The sequence below is a fragment of the Garra rufa genome, chromosome 1, assembly GCF_049309525.1.
Source record: "Garra rufa chromosome 1, GarRuf1.0, whole genome shotgun sequence".
Taxonomy (NCBI): Eukaryota; Metazoa; Chordata; class Actinopteri; order Cypriniformes; family Cyprinidae; genus Garra; species Garra rufa.
The window spans coordinates 7,042,220-7,050,017 of NC_133361.1; positions in this window are offsets into that span (position 1 = coordinate 7,042,220).

A 7,798-nucleotide genomic window follows, 5' to 3' on the forward strand; every position below is an offset into this window, starting at 1 on the left:
ACAACATCAGAAAGATCAGACCCTTCCTAATAGAACATGCTGTGCAACTTCTTGTCCAGGCCCTTGTCATTTCTAGGCTGCACTACTGCAATCTTCTTCTGGCTGGACTTCTATCATGCACAATCAATCCTCTACAAATTATTCAGAATGCAGCAGCATGGCTCGTCTTCAACAAGCCCAAAAGGCCCATGTTACACCTCTCTTTATCTCCCTGCACTGGCTACCAGTTGCAGCTTGCATCAAGTTCATTAATTCTTAAGTATAAAACAGCCACAGGCCATTCCTCAATTGTAAGCTACAGAAAGTTGCTAAAATGTTGTGTTGGCATGACTGTTTGATTGATTTCCCTTTTTGTCCCATCTGGTCCTGCCCCAGCAGAATTACGTACAAGCCACTGCTAAATATGTGTAACACTGTTTTATTTTGAAAGTGCCATAGCTTTGTTTAGTCTGCTTCTTACAGGATGTGGTTTTAAAATGAGCAGAGGACCAAGGCCATGACGGAAGGGTAATATTACACAGCACATGTTTGGCTTGTGGAGCTAAACTTCACTTTATGCAGAAACCAGTAAGATTAAAGGGGTCATATTATTATTTTTCTCTTTCTTTTTTCTTTTTTTTTTTTTAGCCAGTGTGTATGTTTGGGCATTAAAAACATCTACAAAGTTACAAATCTCAAAGTCAACTCCAAATGGAGATATTTCATTTAAAAAAAAAAAATCCCTTTTCAAGAATTACAATGAATGGCTCCTTTGGACTACAGCATTTGTTTTCCAAAAGCTATGATTTCACAACGTGGTTCATTAGAATATCATTCACATAAATCCCGCCTATGGAAATTCAAATCATTGGCGGGGTTGGGGGGGGGGGGGGGATTTGCCTAACATTAGCGATGTAGCATGGACAGTCGCTTCTGGGATGCTTCAGTGAGCTGCAGGGTGGCTTGTATAAATGCGAGCATTGATTAAAGTGTCCGTGAACTGCTCCGGTAGCCATTCTGGAGCCTTGCTGTTGACGTGTGCGGTATAGAGGGATGAAACACATGTGGAGCCTTGTCTGATGTAAACATAAACATTGACTAGAGTGATGACAATCGGATGTCGTGTCGAAGCCACGCTGTAGACGTGTGCAGTGGGTGTGCTAACCAATCACCAGAGGTGGGTAGTAACGAATTTACTTCGTTACATTTACTTAAGTAAATTTTTGGGGTAACTAGTACTTTTAGAGTATATTTAAAGATAGGTACTTTTACTCTTCCTCAAGTACATTTATAGTGAAAAAAAAATTACTTTTACTTCGCTACATTTGATGGCGTTCCAAAGTTACAGTCCTCATAAACGTGTCGTTGGAATTTTCATTTCATGCTTTGTATACAGCTGTTACTATGGAAACCATAATATTTCAGCGCCCCCTCGTGACTGAGAATGAATTTTTCATTTCCAATACATTTTTTTCAGCTGTTTATGGTCAAATGATTGCAATAATTAAACCCATGTTTTTATGCAGCAAACACATAGTTGTAAATGTAAAAAGTTAAGGTGCCTTCTAAAAATCTAAACAAGTACAGTAATATTTATGTTTTAAATAAATGTAATAAATTATATACTCAATCTATGCCTTTTAATGGTATAAAGGATGAAATGCCATAGTGTAACATTTTAACATGTAATATTTTGTTTTTGTGAAAAAACTGTATCTGAATTTTAAATCATGCCATTTTATGGCTTAATATTCTACTTTACATTGTCCAATCCCATTACTGTTTATTTTACTTTTGCAGATCTTAAAAAGGGTTATGAATTGCTTTAAATTAATATTTAAAAATTCTGCAGATACACTAAATGTAAATAAAAGTAAATATAATGAAATAAAATTACTTCCTTGATATTTGTTTATATTTGTGTATTAAAACATTTTTGTTTAGACCCCAAACTGATTTTCTATATTAAAACAAGGTATTTTTTTTATTTGGGCTAGTAAAATAAATTTTCGGGCTACCAACATTTGAAGAGTACCTGCCCGAAGGGCTACCAGAAATTTTGCGAGCCCTGTATGTATGTATATATATATATATATACACACCTTACTTCAGCCTATGCTTTCAAGGAGAGGCATGAGGAAGCTTTCCAAACAGTTTAAATATTCAGGGTTTTCACTTCATATCAATCAGATCAGAAGTAACTAGTAACTAGCTACTTGAGTACTTTTTCCATCGGATACTTGCTTTACTCTTACTCAAGTAACTATTAAGATTGTTACTTTTACTCTTACTTGAGTAAATATTTCCATAAGTACTTGTACTTTTACTTGAGTACTGATTTTGGGTACTCTACCCACCTCTGCCAATCACAACACATTTAGTTTTTCGGAAGGCGAACCTTCTTCAAACCTGGAACTAATGGAGCCATTTGTCTCAGCCCGGGGAGAAAAAAATATTGTAATAATGTAAATTATGTGAAAAAAAATATGCGTTTTTTTAAACCACCAAGCATAAGAGCATGGTCCAGTGTACCCCCAAAACAAAATAAAGACTTTGTGAAAGAGCATAATAGGACCCTTTTAAGATGCATCTTCTGTCCTGTATACACTCTTAGAAATAACGATTCTTTATTGGCATCGATGGCTCCATGAAGAACCTTGAACATCCATGGAATCCTTCAAATGCAGTTTCTTTATAGTGAAAAAAAAGGTTATTTTCGTTTTTAAGATGTTCTTTAAAATGGCTCATTTTAGAACTGCTACTGTAAGGTTCTATGGAGAACCAAAAAAAAAAAAAAAAAAAAAAAAAACTGTAACCTCCCACTTCTCTAATATCTCCATGTCATATTAGAGAAGTGAAAACCTTTAAAAACAGGCAACAGGTCAGGTTATTTTGGTAATCAGAAGCCACAAAAGATATTTCATTCTGTTTTCAGAGTCTCCTTAGCAAAAGGTTAATTCTTAGAGCTAAGTAAATGTTAATAAAGGGTTTTTTTTTTTTTTTTTGTTTTTGTTAAAAGAGTACATTGAAAGCTGTTAAAACAACACAAAGTAAATTACTGCTACTGCTGCTGTAACCGTCTTACTAAGGCATAAACAATCTACAAAACAAAGTTTGAAGGGAGTTTATCCCTTAAAGACCTAGAACATTTTTGGGGCACCTGAGGCACCTGTATATTTCTTTGTTTTTTCAGACCTATTCTAGCAGTCAGCATCAATTGTCATATATCATTATAAACATAAGAACTTGAACTTTATGTCTAACTAATTTAAAATTACAAATTTCCTTTTGTTTTCTCTAAAAATTAGTGAATTTCCAGAATTTTAGGAAAAAACGCTACCAACAATTGGGTGTTTTTTACTGTGTACTCAAACAAAAACTTCTGAAGTTTGGATTTTTTTTCTTTAAAAATTTGTATTTAGGTGTTTTACACTTCCAAATAAAATTTTGTCTATATATAACATTCCCCAAGCAAGTTATAGCCAATTATTACAATATTATTTAGGCGCTTTTCAGTGAAAAACAGGCCCATTTCGTTTATTGACAATATAGACCTGTCCAAAAACGTTTCAGGAGTAAAGTCATCGCAGAAACAGTGTTAAATAATAGCAAAACACAGTAAAAATAATTTACTTTTTCAGATAAATATATTCTTAATCCAAAAGATGAACAATAAACACAAATAGTGTAGAAAGTAGCACAAGAAAAATTGCACAAATTGTCTTGTGCAACAAAAAAATAAACAATCCAAATTATTCACAAACTACACACAAAATGAGAGAGAAATATACAGAGTGCAACCGAAAAAATAGTACAAATAATCTTTAAAAACTATATAATAATTAGTCACATAATATAACAACCAAATAGATGGATCTGCTGGCTGTAGTCTGTGTCGGAATCTATTTTACCGGGACATCGCCTAGTGACCGAAAACCCACATTCCAGTGCTTTATCCGATATCTACTGCTGTTTCATCCTTGTTTTTGGTTTGTTTTACGTCAAAGGGCTCTGTCGTGAGTATTTCTGTATATTTTCAAAGAATGCTGTCATGCAAATGTGTTATTTTGCGTTTGTTTTCATGCACGCAAGACGCACTTTGCTTTCACTTTGCGTCTGTTCAGATCTGCAAAGAAACATACTAATCGGTGGTTCAAAAGACCAAAACCTATGTTTATTGGTTGAATAGATGACAGTTTGAACCAATCGGGGCACAGGGGTGGGACTAAGCATCAACAATCGTTCCTGTTTGGCTCAGAGGACCAAAACGTATTGATTTCATCTGACGAATCAGTGCTGAGGAAATGTGATGACGTAATCACGCTTACCACGGAGCCTCTGAATATCCAAATGAGACAAATCGATATCACTGAAAAGAGTAGACTATGTACTTTACGAGACTTTTTAAAGCATTCAAATTGGATTAGCGGTTCAAAAGTTATTAAACATTTAAGAACAATAGTTATTTTTAGCCGCCGGCGGCTGTCTCGGTCTTTGAGGGTTATGAAGTTTTGTGGTCTGAGGAATTAACAGGTTCAGAACAAATTGTAAACCTAAAAGTTTGAGTATGAGTTCAGTGCTGGCTTGCAAAAACTGTGATAACTTCTCATTCTGGTAATCTAATAATGTATATGTGAGTTTCTCCAGGGGGCGCCAGAATCCCACAAACATACAGAATGTCTGTCTGTATAAAGACTTCAACCCTGGTTCAGTTTCAGTGGACACTTCTGCTGGCCAGCACTACTGAGAGGAATAGATTGGAGAATATTAGACTGGACTGCTGGAGAAAAACAAAAGCTGAGATTGATTCAACTCCAACATGAACAATGTAAAGGAGATGTTATGTCTTGTGATGGGGAATAATGTAAAATAGACTGAAATAAGTATTCAGCACATAATTGAAGACCAAAAAAAAAAAAAAAAAAAAAAAAAAAAGAGAGAGAGAGAGAGATATTTACAAATTCTGCATTTTTATTTCAAATAGATCTTAAATCTAATGTATCTTTTTTATTGATGTTTAAATGTAATTTTGGCAGTTTACTGCATGCCATTACAACACAAACAGTACATCTCCTCTCAACACTAATATTTGTCTTTTGTCTCTTTGTGTTGTGGTTTGTGTGCTAGTGTGTTCAGAAGTGTGTTTCTGCTGGATGTGGCAACTCAGTTAGTTTGACCACACTGCTTTAACCCACACAGAAACAAGATCAGCTCTAAACCCAGTTTGGACGGATGGCTGTGAATTCTCACACATTCAGATACCAGTTCCTCTTGTTTCTTTAACTTTGTTTTTACAACTTAAACTCAGTGTCTTCCCTTCATTTACAGATTCACTGTTAGTTTCATTGGTTCAGTGAATCTAAAGTGTTTATTTCAAAGTGTCTCTCCAGGAGCAGGAATGAGGAACCCGATGTAGCTAAATCACATTCATTTCTGCATGTTTATGTAGAGCAGCAGATCTATATAAATTTGCCAGCGTAGAGTTAAATAAATGTGCAATATCACACTCGTAGATGGCACTGCTGTGATTCGGTCATAAGTAATCACAGCGTGTTGATATCTCATGTCTACAAGTGTGGTATTGTGTTTATAGAACAGCTCGATGGCAGAAACAAAATATCAATAGTGTCTTTAAAAGCCCTTATTTTGTGCAGAACTGAATTTAAATCTAAAGTTGACAGTTTAACAGCCGAGCCCAAGCCTCCGTTACTAATTTGAAAACGTCTCTTTAGCACTAGTATGACAGCTATTCATTGACAGCTATTGTATTACTGTATTAAAAGCTCACTGTATTAAGTAGAATTTTATGAGAGAGAGATAGAGTGAGTATGATTTCCTGCATCTGATCCAGCATTCATTCTTCAAATCAGTATCGTATTCAACATACACATTTGAATATCTGCTGAGGAAAGCTTTATCTTTGTCATAACGTTAATATCCTTTCTTCTTTTAAGGGTGATTTTGCTGATCGGTGCATTTGTTTGCTGTGTCAAGCTGTTGTTGAAGCTAAAAATAACTTTAGTTTATAGAGGTAACTTTTCAGTATAAAAGTCTTTACTTCTGACTCATAAAAAGTCTCTTGTTGCCATCTAATGGCGGAACAATGTATCTAAAATCACGAACACTGTTTCTCACATTTAAATATTACTATTTTTACAATATAAAATATTATTTATTGAATAATAATATTTAATAAACAACAACAACAACCCCCATCATAAAAGTTGTTAGGCAATTCAGTCAAACGTACAAAGACAGCGCTCTGATATACAGCATACGTTTTACATAAACATGATGAGATTTTGACAAAACTGTTTGCTCTGGAACAAATAATAGTTTAATGAGACCAAAGACTGCCCATTAGATTTACTCAAAATTAATTTCATATCATGTTTAACCGCTACAGAGACATCAGAGTCAGCGGTAATGAGATGAGACTGCTTTAGTGCGGATTCATGAGTGCAGAACGGCCGCTGATGACCCAGAGCTCTCAAATGTTCCCAAAATGTTGACGCAAATTTTCAAATAGACCTTATTTAAAAAAAAAAAACTGCATATTTGATCTATAAACATTCTCTCCTGAAAACCTCTTGAACCTACATCCTGTGACACAAAAACAGTATTATTTATTTATTTATTTTAATTACAGTGGATTTGTGTGTCTGCCATGACACTCACTGTCAAAAGTACCAAATGCGGAGTGATACGATTACAAACGGTGAGACGGATGTCGCTTTAATATCACACTCTTATCAGATTTGAGGACCAGAAAGAACTGCTGTATAAATGTTAATAAAGTTATTTTTATAATAAGAGTACACTAAAAGCTTTTAAAACATATCTAATAAATAACTGCTGACTTATTTTTATATACTTTTTTCTTTTAAACAAATGCAGTTATAAGCTTCTTTTTTTTTTTGTAAGCGCATGTGTTGACTTTAGTTGAAGGATTACGCTTTTCGCCTCAGCACTCGAGTAAGACACTGAACCCCTAACTGCTCCCTTGGTGCTGCAACAAAAATGTCCACTGCTCCTGATGTGTGTCTGTTTTCACGACTGGGATGAATGCAGAGCACAAATTCTGAGTATGGAACATCATACTTGGTCACACATCACGTCACTTTCACTTACTTGTCATTGTCACGTGACCTTCCAGCATCAGTTGTGGTGCTGCACTGTCATTCAAATGGAATCCTCATCAGAGAGCACTTCCTCAGCGGTCAGGAGTCTGAGAACAGTGTTTCTGCAGAGTGACCCTCAAATCGAGGGTGAATGAGAAAGAACCTAATTTTTATAATATATTCATACATTTTGACCTACATCTCCAGTACTCAGCACAGTGCACATCGCCCTCTAGTGGTGAAGGAGTGAAAACTGTTTGCTCACCTTGGTCTTTTGGGCTTGGTTTTTACTGTACTCAGTAACTTCAGTGTAAGTCACATCATCTGTCTGCTCCTAAACATCAATGATAATACAAATACAAATCAAGCTATTAAAGGCTTATCCATCAATATTATGTGAAGCAGATCTATTATTTTATTCAGCAGCAGCAGATGTTGAAGTGAAATATGTGTAAAACCTACAGGTTAAGTGAAATCTATTATACAGAGATACGGTTAGGATGACAGGGAAATACCACAGTAACTGTCAAAATATACAATGAATGGAAGTGTTGATTGCGTAATTGGTTCCATTTTATTCATTTTTATCTGTTTTTTTTTATATATATATATATAGCAGAAACAGTAGAAATACACTAACTTGTCCTGTTTTAATGTGACTAATAAGAGTGTGATATTTACAAAACTAACCACAGAGT